At 37.2% G+C, this 14,645-nt stretch overlaps 1 protein-coding gene across 4 annotated transcripts in view; it reads right to left on the bottom strand.

Annotated features, from left to right (window-relative positions):
• Positions 1–14,645, bottom strand: part of LOC117968773 (TBC1 domain family member 22A-like) — a 195,755-nt gene that overhangs the window by 121,308 nt on the left and 59,802 nt on the right. The gene's annotated exons all lie outside the window — the stretch shown is intronic.

The raw sequence follows: 14,645 nt of genomic DNA, 5'->3' as shown, positions 1-14,645 counted from the left end.
ATAGTAATTCAAACAAACACAAAGCAATGTTTTCTGAGTGATTCACACACTAATTGTTACAAAAATAAAATACAGGTCACTTTTCCTTTGTAAAAAGCAAATGGTATAAAAATAATCAAATTTAAAAAACTTTCATAATGAAAAAATACAACGGGTATTTTTTTTACTAAACTCAGTCACACACCACAAACTAATACATAGATTAGACTGGAGGCTTCGATACAGCCTTAGTGATACAACAGCACTATAGCGATGTCAGTGCAGGGAAAGTTAAAAAAGATAAGTTTTTCAGGCAAACTGTCTGAAGATTTACCCATGGCTGGAGTTTAATAACGATAGTGGTCAAATTAGTTGTTTGGTCTGCAGTGATTTCTGTTGATGCACTTTTGAATATTGTGTTTTGTTCACTATTATGTTATCTCTCCTACTCATTTCATAACGCAGGGAGCTGCTACTTGAACCATGTCATAGCTACTTATACAGTTTTGGGTTTTTTGGTGTAAGAATTTGAGCAAAACTAATAATGATCCACCTATTGTGTGTTCATTTTTAGCATTGGTGTTTTGGGGGGGAATAACACAGAATAACAAAACAGCAATGGTCATTGAAATGAGATATAAATTAGCAATTTATACACTTAAGAAATTAAAGGGGGTAGAATGTGTATTGTTTCATTTTAAAGTACTGCAATTTTAAGCCTTGTCTGTCACAATTCGATTTAATTCCTTTCTGCAGTACTTGACAACTGTAAATTGACATTAATATTATTATTATGGTTGGGGACGAATTGTTGTGCACCCATTGCTTACCTGAACATTAGGTAAATCCTAGAACACTTTGCTGCCGATTTAGACAGCTCTTATTCCTTCTTTCTTTTTGAGTTGGCACAGGGTTCACAGACCAAAAATCACAGCGACACTGCCAGTGAATATGTGCGATTGAAAAATTCTGGGAGCGCGGTCATATTGAGCTCAGTCTAACATAACAGCGTCCCTCCCTGTGTTTGCCAGTCATTAACCAACGATACAGTATGTCTTTCTCATGGCTTAGTGCCAGAATGGAAACAGTAAAAAGAACGGCAACAACAATGCATTATGATAATCAGTCATTTTCTCATAGGATGAGATTAAATTAAATTGGGACAGAACGGGACAGCTGATGCAGAGCAAGTTTGTGAATGGGTTGTAGATCAGATGTGTTGGTGATGAGGGACACCGGCGACAATGATAGGGGCTTACAGGCAACGTTTGCCGTAAGTTTTTTTAAATTTGGGAGGCATTGCGGCAAGCAGCTTGGGCACGTTGGCAATTGCCGCCGGTGCTGTCGGTTATTTTGTGCCCTGTTAATTGTAATCATATTGGTCCACTTAAGAATCAATCGCTTATAAGAATCAATTAAAATAGGACTCTTATCAATACACTGGCATAAAATGTGACATTTATTTAATCTTTGATACATACATATTTACATTCAAATTACTTTTTATGCTGATAAAGATAAAGAAAATATGGATCAAGACCTAGTTAGCTTGAAATAACATGTTTTTGTTATTATTATTATTATTATTATTATTATTATTATTATTAGTTTATTTAGCAGACGCCTTTATCCAAGGTGACTTACAGAGACTAGGATTTGTGAACTATGCATCAGCTGCAGAGTCACTTACAATTACGTCTCACCCGAAAGACGGAGCACAAGGAGGTTAAGTGACTTACTCAGGGTCACACAATGAGTCAGTGGCTGAAGTGGGATTTGAACTGGGGACCTCCTGGTTACAAGCCCTTTTTTTTAACCACTGGACCACACAGCCTCCTTATAGGCAGAAATATGGTCAGCAAAACACACCCTGGAGTATAACAAAATAGTTTCTATGTTTGCTGTGACTATCTAGGATTACAATGTGTAATGAGAATATGTATTATAAGAATATTTAAGTCAAGACATTAGGCAGTGAAGATATTGTTAACATGTTATTGTGTTCCACTGTTTAAATACGTGAGCTGTATTATCAAAACTTTAATCCCAAGCTGGTGTGTATACATTCTTTTTTATAGAAAACAGATATTTAAAAATACGTTTTTTTTAATGCTCCATATATTTCCACTGCATCTCTACAAAAAAAAAGCAAAATCACAATATTCACAATGGCCGTTCTGACAATATTCATAATAGTTCACCAGAGGTTTGCTATTACTACACCATAAATGTTTGCCAGAATATCGCCACAACTGTTTGTCAGAACATCTAATTTGCATGTGAAAAGCAACCTTGTGGCAAGTTTGCAGCAAACTTGCAAAAAACTTGCCACTACAGTGTGCCAGAAGGTCTATATTTTGGTAAGGGCTCTCCTAAAGAAGCACCTATCAGCTGCAAGCTTATGTAAAAACATTAAATAAAAAAATAACACAGTATGAGCTTGTGTGGAAATGTATTTTGTATGTGAGTAACGCACAACTGAGAAGCCTTGAGTTACATCCTGTTTATTATATTCACAGCTTGTATGCTAACTAGCACAAATACCACACATATTTACTAACCTGTGCAACTAAAATCACACACCATGCATAAGATGCAGAAAGTATCCTAAAATGTTTAACAGCGTATGCTTTACATTCTAACAATTACAGTATTAGCTCACAATATAAGAAATGTGCTTCCTGAGCTACAGAAGAGCTTCAGATGAAATGTATAACCTACAGCAAAAATAACAAACTCAAGCAGACAAAGGTTTTGGCTGGTGTCCTTATCAACAATTAAGACATCCTGCTACTAGACAAAAGAGCTTCTATACGAGAGGAATATTGAGGGCATACAGATAAAACAAATATAGGGAATGTTTAGGGAAGGCAACATTGTGCCTAATGAAGCACAGAGCATACAAGGGGAAAGTAAGAAACAGTTATCCAAGAATCACATTTTTACTGTGGCACAGAACATGACTTTGGAACCAATCTAGGAAATGTACATTTTATAGCATTTTTTACGATTTTGATTTAATTTGTTTTGCATTTTCACTTCTGTCAAACTGAACAACTGAAGTTGATTTTATAGTGATTGTTGATTCCACAACCACCAAAAGCCAAAATTAAGAGATTTTGTTTTGCATCACTTTATTTTTCTTATTTAACTTAAACAGAAGCAGCACCGTTTGGTACTCTTCAATATCCCTGAAGAGCTAAACACCAGAAGTGCTGCTTAGACATAGTTAAACTTTTTTGTTAATACCCTTTTAGAAATAGTCTTGAGTTTTAGTGTCATTCACATGCCAGGGGCAATTAAACGATGCCGGCACCAAAACAAAACTGATGAAGTTCACACTCGTGAAAAACACCTCCTCTGTGTCTTCTCAACATGGTTAGATGAGGATCATTAATTATAACTATAGGAAGACTATAGGGAGACCAGGAAGAGAGCACATGCCACAGCTAAAGTATGCAGTTCCCCTTGGAGTACATTTCTCCCCTCATAATTACATTAATTGCAATTAGCTTTCAACTCCTTCATAATTCTTTAATTTTGACACCTGCAGAAGGCCCTTGGCTTGTGTTCAACACCATTTTGCTGCCATCATTACTCAAACTCTTATTTCTTCCCTGCTCCCATGCCTTTTAATGATTTCTGAGACAAACTTCAAAACAACCGATTCCCATAAAATATTTTGAACTGGGACATTTTTGTTTCTGAATATATTGGGGTTCTGAATTGGGACATGTGTCCTATTCTTTAGTACTAAAATCTTTATTGGGGTGGATAGACAATAGCATTTTAAGTGTGAACAATTAAAGATGGTCCCATGTAATAATACTTTGTTACTGTTTTTTCCCCCTAATTTATGCGATTTCCATACAATACTCATACAACAGGGATTGAGAGAACATATATAATATGTGGAAGCATAAACATTTCAAATACTCTTTCTTTTACTTAATATAAATATATTTTTCAAAATAAAACAAAAAGGTACTGCAGGAAAACACTAATTACAAGAGCCAAGGCCATGTTTGGCAAAGTGTGGGGTGTTCAGATGGCTCTAATCCATAAACCACAATGATTAAGTTGTTGGCTAAGGTGGATTTTTTATGTGCATATGCAATAAAGCCAGTCAATTCAGAACATGCTTCAGGCACCAACGCTTATATATGACCAGTGACAACAAAGTATGTCTATAAGTGCATTCTCTCCGTCTGTTCCATCATTTTGTCAGCTTAAATAAATAAACTTTATGAACTCCACTTTTAATAACTTCTTGTCCATGCAAAGTTTAATCACATGCTGTAGACAACATTATACTACCTTATGGTTTATTTGTTGGTATTTAGGTTTTTACAGTATATTTGTAGCTCCCTGTTTTTTGTCATCCCCTCAGACATTTCTAACCTGACAATGCTACAGTGTTGCATCACATGCTCATTTGTCAAACACTACTAACCACAAAAAACATGCCCTGTAGAAAATCAATTTCTTAACACAACTTAATTTACATTATAGATTCCACAAGAATCAATAAAGTACTAAATTAACAAACAGCCAATGCTGTGTTGTCAAAATGATTCAGTTTTAAATACTAGTAACCAATCCAGTCAGTGGAATTTAAGACTAAATTCATTTTAATAGGTAACCAAGGGGGGTTGCATAGGGCATTCTTAAAACTGGTTTAAAGATGTCAGTAGAAGTTATACAATTGTAACTATACAATTATATCCCCCAACTCCACCCCACCACATGCCTTTTGATATATTTTTTTTGGAGATAGTGTTCTCATTTAAGAACATTCTCCTGTTATTTGAGACAATGTTCTCAAATGAGAATCATATACAGTATCTCCAAAAAGGCATGGTGTGGGGTGGAGTGGAGGAATACTTTAAGCATTACAAAAGCATCCAGAAATGAATGCATTTCACACTGGGGTCTGACTACTTCTCTGGTACTCAATGGGTTCCACTTGAATTCCTGGATGATAGATAGCTGCAAAACCACATGCGTATTTGACGCTAATTGATACCTAATTTAGCATGCCCAGCTCACAAACGAGAAAAGGGCAGTGACTTTGAAGATCTTAAAATACAGCAGTAAGTATGCAGCAATCCTGTGGTGCTGAAGGAGATGCTGTCCACATTATACCCCATTGCAATAATTATTCTGAATCTGTAAAACAGCTATCATCTCCAAGAAGGAGACCTTAAATCACCTGACTTCTAACATATTATGATTTAATGAAAAGTGCATGTAAGAAGCAAAGCCTATAGTGCAAGATCGATTCTATACAAAATCTATTCTCTTTTAAATAACACACCATTATTTCTACAGCTTCCCTGACTAAATACCTTGTTTTCAGCCTTCATATGCCAATTAGAAATTATAATGTGAGACTTTCAGTGGTTACTGCACATAAGGGAACAAAGTCCTCCCATAAGTGCAGTACTTTAGGATGTCTGAGCAATTACTGTCATTTTCCACCGTTATTATCCTTATGAACAGAGAGAGAGAGAGAGAGAGAGAGAGAGAGAGAGAGAGAGAGAGGTTAACTTGGCAAGTGGTATGTACACATCAAGTAGAAACAGAGCTGATTATACATGGCATAAAAAACTCTGATACTGTATATAGCACTGCTTTCCGTTTATAAACAAAAACAATAACTACAAAGATACATCATCCAAAACACATTAGTCACTGAATTTTAGTATTTCTAAATTATATACAAAGCAATACACATTTAAAACAAGAATAAAGACGTTAGTTAAAATAACAATCTCTACTGCACCTACATCTACGGTTTCTGAAGCTGGGTCCTTGACGTACTTATATCTCACTGCAGCAATAATTTAACTGACTGCCAGGATTGTAGTTTATTATACTATTCTTCATAACAGCAGCAGCAGCAGCAGCAGCAGGTGGAACCATGTTACTTGAACTACTGATGCACCAAAAATAGAAGTAAGCCTCAGGTACTGACTCAAACAGAGTGGAAGTCTGACATGCTCTTTTTCAAATTACTAATTCAATTGTTTTATCACTCGGTTTATGACTAGGATATGGAACCCTGAAAAGTATGTGTGAGACAGAGAGAGAGCGCGAGAGAGAGAATAATGTATGGGGGTAAATCCAGAGGGCTAAGCACTCTACCCCAAGCAGTACTTTTTATAATCTCTGGTGAGCAATTTCTTCTCGGCTGAGAAGCACGCGAGAGAAGATAGCAACTATGTGCTGGTTTTAATGAGCGTGTATTTCTGGCCATTTGAATCAGCTGCACTTCATTAGTCCTGCCACCAGGTAGTAGAATAAATGAAAATTAATTAAACAAAACAGCACAGAGTGCTGTGGACTAAGACTAAACTAAGACTAAAGACAATTGTGCATTTTGTCAGCGTAGCTAAACTGCACATGGTTTGGAGTTCTGCTCTGATGTCAATCTATTGTTCATGCTCGTTCAAACGGGAGGAGTCATAGTTGCTGTAATAAAATCAATATAACAGGCTGTATAAAAAGTGCTTACAAGTATAAATACCCCACAAAACACTGGCCATTTCTTTAAGCGTACGGAGATGAGCAATCCAGTAAGAATCTGAAATGATATGCAGCGTCTCTATTAATAAATATGTATTTATGCTACCAGTACAGTACTTATATTACACACTTCCAACTGTAATGATTCACTACTCTTAATCAAAGTATTGTGTAGACCTGTTTATTTTGTATTTGTTAATACATGCAAGAAAGGTGAACAAATGAAAACTCAAGAGTGCTGAACTTAATAATGCACTGTCGAAAGCACAACAGTTTATATAGTCTAAAGATGGCACAGATCTTGCTACATATTCGGGGCGTGTAAAATTAAGGTCATATAGTATTTGATATGCACATCAGGTAGGCTCACAGAGACATCATTTTTATTGCTAATACTGCTAAAAATACAAACACAGTATGATCAAGTTTATTTTATATTATTATACAACAAACCCTATACATACCAAATATTAATCAGTCTCATAGGCAAACACCAGAAGGCTGGTGGAAACGACTTGAGTGGTCTCAAAATGACTGGATTAGGGCTCCCGAGAGGCGCATCCAGTAAAAGCACTCGCTAGAGTGCAGGATGCGCTCTATAGCCTGGACGTCGCGAGTTCGAGTCCAGGCTATTCCACAGCCGACCGTGGACGGGAGCCTCCCGGGGGGCGGCGCTCAATTGGCCGAGCGTCGCCCGGGGGGAGGGAGGGTTAGGTCGGCCAGGGTGTCCTCGGCTCACCGCGCACCAGCGACCCCTGTAGTCTGGCCGGGTGCCTGCGGGCTTGCCTGTAAGCTGCCCAGAGCTGCGTTGTCCTCCAACGCTGTAGCTCTGAGGCGGCTGCACGGTGAGTTCGCAGTGTGTAAAGAAGCGGGCGGCTGACGGCACACACTTCGGAGGACAGCGTGTGTTCATCTATTTACTGAGACCTTTCCTGGAGTGCCACAACACACAGATGAGACGTTCATTATCGGTGGAAAAAACGAGCTGTGGTCGCACTGTGGCATTTGGTGATATTAATTGTCCCATATTGTTTTATTTAAGTTGCAAAACCAAAAATACAATTTTTGCGTTTTTCTTTTTCTTACAACAGAATATTAAACAACTGTACTTTGATTAAATAAAAAAAGTATATTGTATGTATGCACCATTTACTATTGCTATGAATTTACTATTCATCAATATTACAAAATCAACTTGGCTCATCAGGCACCTATATTTAATTTTTTTTAGCCATGTTGATCACACGGATGGTCACAATTTGATCATAAACGTTTGCACGCAGCACAATTTTTTTGCACAGTTTGGTTTTTTTGCCGGTACTTGATTTTATTTGCATGAATTTGGCATTATAGTTATTCCTGTTGCCACTTCACGGTTTTCAGTGTGAGATTCTTCCATACATCAACTATCAGCAAATACTGAAGTTCAACGCACCTGTTTATACTACTTGTTGGACTTTGTTTTTGAAGGTGCAGTAGGTTTGGATTATAAATACGATACATGATGACATCACTACTTGCGCAGAAATCCACCGAGCACCTACTGTGGTTGTTTTAGTGCAGTTTTAATACACACACACACACACACACACACACACACACAGTTGCTGCACATTAAATAACCGAACTGAATTAATAACAGAACTCACTACTTGTTCCAAACAAGATTAACTAGTGCGGTTGTCGCTGCCTCTTGCAACCAAACTGTGTGTGTACTTAAACTGTACTAAGAGCAAAAGGTAAACTCGCAACAGCATTTAGGCTGTGTGTGTACAAGGCCTAACAGGACAAAAGGTTAATAAATGCCCTTCATTAATAATGGAGGGGCGGGGGCGGCACACAGGATGTTCTCAAATTATATGTGTATGAAAGTAATACACTCCATATATTTTATATATATATATATATATATATATATATATATATATATATATATATATATATATATATATATATATATATATATATATATATATATCCAATTTGCACCTTTGCTTACAATATTTTGACACCACCAAAACAGTGTCATGCTGAAATGTCACACTGCAAAATAAAAAATAAAAAGAACATACTATGTTATGATCCAGATTATGTTGATTTAAGAACTCTGCAAAAAGAAAAAAAATCAGGCTGATTGCAACAGTTTTTTTTTCTTTACCATCATTAAAACATTAATTAACACCTTAGTAATTGGAATTTGTGAAGACTTACTGCATCAATGAGATTCACCCAGAAGTAAATTCCATGCATTATTGCTCCTACAGGTCCCTATAGGTTAGGTGAATTTACTCCCCCTGCCAATGCAGCACTAATTACAACTTCTGTAGCACAATGGTATTCGTGTACTGCAGGCTAATAAGTTCTCCAGGATACACATACAAGAAATGCATGTCTTTCATTTTTTTCAAGTTATACTGCATTTCCAAATGATGAAGCTTACAACCGTCACATAATGCTTGGTGTCATTTTAAATCTGTATTCCTGTGTTCACTTGCATCATTATTTCAAGTCTTCTACCTTGTGTTCCAGTTAGTTACAATGGCAACACAACCCTCTGAACAGCTTCTTACTTCTAGCTCTGTGTTTCTGCAAGGACTTTTAACTGAGATTATAATACATTTAAGAAATCAAGAGAATCTGAACACCAGGCTCTACTCAACTTAAAAGCAAAAATATTTTAAACTAGTAGGGTGTTTGTGGAACAACTCAATAAACAGACTTGTAGATCTAATTAGCCAATGGGTGGGTGTTTTTTCAGTGTTTTGGGAAAAAGTCTGCTATAAAAATCTGCAATTGCGCATCTTTTGTTCTCACGCCATTATAAAGGTTAATACAGATTTTGAAATCCATCTGACAAGTTGTTCACAAGTTATACAAATCATAGAAACATACAAATATCCATACAAGAAAACATAAAAAATTGCAATACAAGTGCTTGCACGTACTCTTTTTTATTGTTATTTTTTAAACAAAAAAAGAAACTGAATAGAATGTTTGATTCCTAATAAACATAGAAAAAGCATCAAGTTATTAGTCCTCCATTCCAATGTTATTTATTTAATTTAAGCTGCAAATATGTTGATAAGAATTTTAATTCCACACATGAATATTAAAGAGAAGACTACAGAAAATGTAAAGAAAAAATAAATATTGTCTATACATTTGAGGAAAAACGCAAACATGCTTCACATATCTTAAAATATGTGGTGGTGGGATTAAAGAACGTAATGAATAGGCAATATCTGAATTCAAATCAGCTTCTTGTCTAAATGCAACACAAACGGCTTTTTTGCAAATATAAAATCTCTTTTTCTGTAGTATACAGACAAGTACTCTCATGCCAAATTAGTATTTGATCTTCTCGTTAGTTTACTTTTTCCCCTGACAAATTGCATCAATTGATTAACTGCACTCTCAAATAAAGGACCAAACATCGAAAGCTAGCATTCCAAAAGCTATTGAAAGCTCACATTAAATGAAATTCTAAAATGAAGAAACTGCACATTGATGTTGACTGCAGCAAGAACCCTGGGCTCACCGCTAAACCCCAGGCAGTATTCACGGATATTAAGAAAAGGTTTCAGACAGCAGGCGTTATGTCTCTCTCTCTGTAGTTCAGCTGTGCACCCAATGCTGCCATCACTTTATTATAATAGGGCATCATCAGGACAGACTCAGAATCTAACGAAAAAAGACTTGATGAAATCTAAAGCATCACAGGTTCACATACATTATTTATTTTTTTAAGCAGGATGAACACCCATTGAGATTTGCATCCTGTTTCCAAGAGTTCCTGGAAAACAGCATCAGCAGCACTTAATCACACTAAGTTTGATGCACACGGCAGTCCACTTAGTAATACCGTACATTATTTAAGTCTTGACTATGATTAATCCAATACTACAGAATATACTCATTGTATTTGGGTGGCAGGTTCTTGAAACAAAGTTTGACTATTGAAAACAGCTGCTATGCTAGTTGTCTATCAGATGTTTCATCCTGTGCACACAGAAAGGCTTCCATCTCGTATCTAAGTCACTGGTCATGAGCCAGTGAAAGCTTTGCCAAAAAATCAACACAAAAAAAATTAATTACAAATACAAAACAGAAAATAATTGATTGCATAAGTATTCACCCCCTTGAGTCAATATTTGGTAGAGGCACCTTTGGCAGCAATTACAGCCATGAGTCTATTTGGATAAGTCTCTACCAGCTTTGCACATCTGGACACTAATTTTTGCCCATTCTTATTTGCAAAATTGCTCAAGCTCCGTCAAGTTGGATGGGGACCTTTGGTGAACAGCAATTTTCAACTCTTTCCACATATTCTCAATTGGATTGAGGTCCGGGCTTTGCCTGGGTCACTCCAGGACATTGACCTTTTTGTTTTTAAGCCACTCCAGTGTGGCTTTGGCTGTATGTTTGGGGTCATTGTCCTGCTGGAAGATGAATCTTCTCCCAAGTCCCAGGTCTCTTGCAGACTTCAGCAGGTTTTCCTCCAGGATTTTTCTGTACTTTGCTGCATCCATTTTGCCCTCTATCTTCACAAGTTTTCCAGGCCCTGACGCAGAGAAGCATCCCCATGCCACCACCATGCTTCACAGTAGGGATGGTGTTCTCAGGATGATGTGCGGTGTTAGGCTTGCGCCAACAGCGCTTAGCGTTGAAGCCAAAAAGCTCTATTTTGGTCTCATCAGACCATAGATTCTTCTTCCACTTGGTCTCAGAGTCTCCCACATGCCTTCTGGCAAACTCTAGCCGAGATTTGATGTTTTTTTTCAACAGTGGCTTTCTTTTTGCCACTCTCCCATAAAGGCCAGTTTTGTGAAGCACCCGGGCTATTGTTGACGTATGCACAGTGTCTCCCAGCTCAGCCGTGGAAGACTGTAACTCCTTTAGAGTTGTCATAGGCCTCTTGGTGGCCTCCCTGACTAGTGCCCTTCTCGCCCGGATATTCAGTTTTTGAGGATGACCTGTTCTAGACAGATTCACAGTTGTGGCATATTCTCTCCATTTCTTAATAATGGACTTTACTGTGCTCCGGGGGATATTCAATGCCTTGAAAATGTTCTTATATCCTACCCCTGATTGGTGCTTTTGATGCACCTTATTCCGGATTTGCTTTGAATGTTCCTTCGTCTTCATGATGTAGCTTTTGTTAGGAAATGTACTAACCAACTGTGGGACCTCCCAGAGACGGGTGTATTTGCAATTAAGGTGTATAGTGAAACACCTTAATTGCACATAGGTGGACTCCATTCAACTAATTATGTGACTTCTAAAGACAATTGGTTGCACCAAAGCTTATTTAGGTGTGTCATAGCAAAGGCGGTGAATACTTATGCAATCAACTATTTTCTGTTTTATATTTGTAATTAATTTAGAACAATTTGTAGATTTTATTTTTCACTTTGACATTATGGACTTTTTTTGTGTTGATCAGTAGCAAAAACTCCAAATTAAATCCATTTTGATTCCCTGTTGTAACACAATAAAATGTGGAAAAGTCCAAGGGGGCTGAATACTTTTGAGGGCCACTGTACCTAGGTTTTGGAATGTTATTTCAAAACTTTTTGACAAACATTGCTTGACAACAGACTCCAGAGTCGCTGAAGATCTTACACACACACTTAACTGTATTAAACTAGAAAAAATTAAATTCTGCGTCAAAGCTTCCCAAATCACGTTATTTAAAGACATTTGGTTATAAAGCTTGAAGAAACCAACAACAGTCTATGACTCTTATGAATATCTAACTTCACTTAAACAGACTTAAATAATTGATTTAAATAACTAATGAGTTATTCATAGGGTCCACTGGTTAACTTAGGCAAAACAAAAATGTTAGTCACAAAAGTGGCACAATAAATTTAATGGATACTAGAATGTTATTCAAAATGTAGTATTTCATGGACTTCTTAAATTAGGACTTCTCAAATCAATCAGCATGCATGCATGCATGCTCAACCCTACCAAGACCCCAGTGGTGAGGAATATTTGCATACTTCTGGTACAGTCGGCGCCGCTTTATCAGGATGTCTCAGGAGAAGTTAAAAATATCCTGAATGAGCGGTTGTCCCAATTAAAACAAGAGACATTTGAGAACACCTTAGTCACAATTGTTTTGTTGCTAAATGGAAAGAAAGAATTAAATCATATCACATTATGATTTAATGTTAAATACAAACTATGAAATCACAGTTTTTTTTTATTTCTACATGAAATGTTCTACATCAAATGCGATGTTTACATACCAACTTTCTTTGCAACAGCCACCTGAGAAACCACAAGAGACTCCTGGTTTACACAATTTACGAAAGTCACAGCATGATCATGTAAGCAGACCTGTCTTGCTCTGAAAAGCGTTCTCCGTTCATCACTTGAAAATACTGTATCCCAATTAAATTAAGTGATGTCCCAATTAAACGACAAATAGCATTATCTCGTATCAGAGTTTCCGAAAATGGTATCTCTGTTCAAGCCGATCACAGGCTGCGGGTCTTCAAATTGTCAAAGTTCAGAGCCTTGTTCTGCGTGTCAGAGAGCCCTGATTGAAAGTTGTGCTCATCCTTTCCTAATCCTCTTTTCACCCCTGTGACTGTTTATTGGGGGCTGTGCTTGCGGCCACGTGGGATGTTTTCCCATTGGCTGTTCTCGTTCCGAGACCGCCAAGTGTTCACAATTGGTCCACTGTTTTGCCCCTGACGGCTGGATTTATGAGGTGGACTGTTCTCTGTCTGTGGTATCAAAGCATTCAAAACCATCTGGTTTTTACCTTTTGGAAGACACCCCTGGCGCCACAAAAGTTCGGCCCATCTTTGTTTGGTTGTTAGTAGCTTTTTGATCCCAGAATCTCATCAAGCAGCTTCTTGAAGGATCCCAGGGTGTCCGCTTCAACAACATTACAGGGGAGTTGGTTCCAAACCCTCACAATTCTCTGTGTAAAAAAGTGCCTCCTATTTTCTGTTCTAAATGCCCCTTTATCTAATCTCCATTTGGGACCCCCGGTCGAAAAAGTCCCCTGGGTCGACATTGTCAATACCTTTTAGAATTTTGAATTCTTGAATCAGATCACTTGTCCAGTAATAAGTTTGACTCTTTTTAAAAGCTTCCCCCCTGTATATTCCATTTCAGTTAATTTCATAAACAGAATGATATTATGACCCAACCTGACGCTACAGTTGTATCCCATTTAAGCAGAAATTCTGATTATCAGTATCCCGATTAGGCGGCGCTGACTGTATATACAAATGCCTCTGCCTTAATCTTTGTTTTCAGGGTCTTTGATTTTAACAGTAAGTATTTCAGCAGGTTTGCTAAACAGTTACATTTTAACCCAAATACCTCTGGCACTTTTGTTGTTGATTCTTTTTTCCTTCATTTTAGCCAGGCAGGTTGTTGAATATAAAAGTAACAGTACTGATGCATGTCCCCATTTCAGTAACAGCATACATGTGCAAGAAAATACAGTATTACCACCACAGGCACCAAATACTACATGGGTTTCAAAATTGTACTTATCTTATGTAAATGTACTGTGAAATTTAATGAACCACTTATTATTTAGACACCATCCACAGCATTCACCAGCTCAATACAATAATTATATATTTTAAGCAATTACAGCAGTACTTGTATCGCCTATTTCCACTCATAGCAAAGGAACTCTCTAATCGCATGTCACTTAAACTTTTTTTTTTTTTCAATTAAGAAAGAAAGAGCCTGCCAACAGAGATCCAACTGTTAAGATCATTAACAACTTTCCCACTATCTATCAACTGATGGGGTAAGAGGTAAAATGGCAGGCTCTCTCAGGAGTGGGGCTCTATCCTACTTAAGAGATGATTAGGGAGTATGTAGCAGTAGCTCTCATTAGTTGCTTAGCAATAGAAGGCCCTCTAAGATGTAAGAAGAAAAAGGAAACAAAGGGGGAAAGTATGACCTTGTAAATCAGTAAATTAATGATAATTTCAGTCACTGAAGGGCAATTTGTCCTAGCAATGAAACGATGTTAAGGCATGTAGAGAATTTGGGATGTGCGATAAAACACCCTAAAGGATATCCATAACCTACCTCATAGGTTGTCTCTTGTATATACCATTAAAATTACCAAACATTGAAACAGAACTTCTGTAATT

This window comes from Acipenser ruthenus, chromosome 14 (assembly GCF_902713425.1).
Source record: "Acipenser ruthenus chromosome 14, fAciRut3.2 maternal haplotype, whole genome shotgun sequence".
Lineage (NCBI taxonomy): Eukaryota > Metazoa > Chordata > Actinopteri > Acipenseriformes > Acipenseridae > Acipenser > Acipenser ruthenus.
Note: the sequence above shows the minus strand (reverse complement) of the source record. Positions and strands in the feature narration are given on the sequence as shown.